Here is a 374-nt window from a genome sequence, read left to right as displayed (position 1 = left end):
GTGCAGTCAATGTTTATTCGGGGGGGGGGGGNGGGGGGGGGGGGGGGGGGGGGGGGATTATCGAAAGAGTCGAAAGGGTAGCAACGCGTATTACTATAGCAAAATATAAACGTATTTTTAGAATTTTCTTGGTATTTATTATTTATGGGGGATGCTTTTTATGTATAGAAATGGGAAACACTTGATTAGCTGACATTATAAACTCATTAAAACGTTCCTTTAATATACATTCGTATATTGATATTAAATTGTATTTGTAAACATGATATTGAAGGTAATTGTATTTTCATCAACTTTTACGGTCATATCGATTATAATATTTTTGTGATCAATTTAGCCAGAAGTCAATATCATTGTGAAGCGGTATCTGATAT

The sequence above is a fragment of the Mizuhopecten yessoensis genome, unplaced genomic scaffold (assembly GCF_002113885.1).
Source record: "Mizuhopecten yessoensis strain PY_sf001 unplaced genomic scaffold, ASM211388v2 scaffold433, whole genome shotgun sequence".
Taxonomy (NCBI): Eukaryota; Metazoa; Mollusca; class Bivalvia; order Pectinida; family Pectinidae; genus Mizuhopecten; species Mizuhopecten yessoensis.
This window is presented reverse-complemented; position numbering follows the sequence as displayed.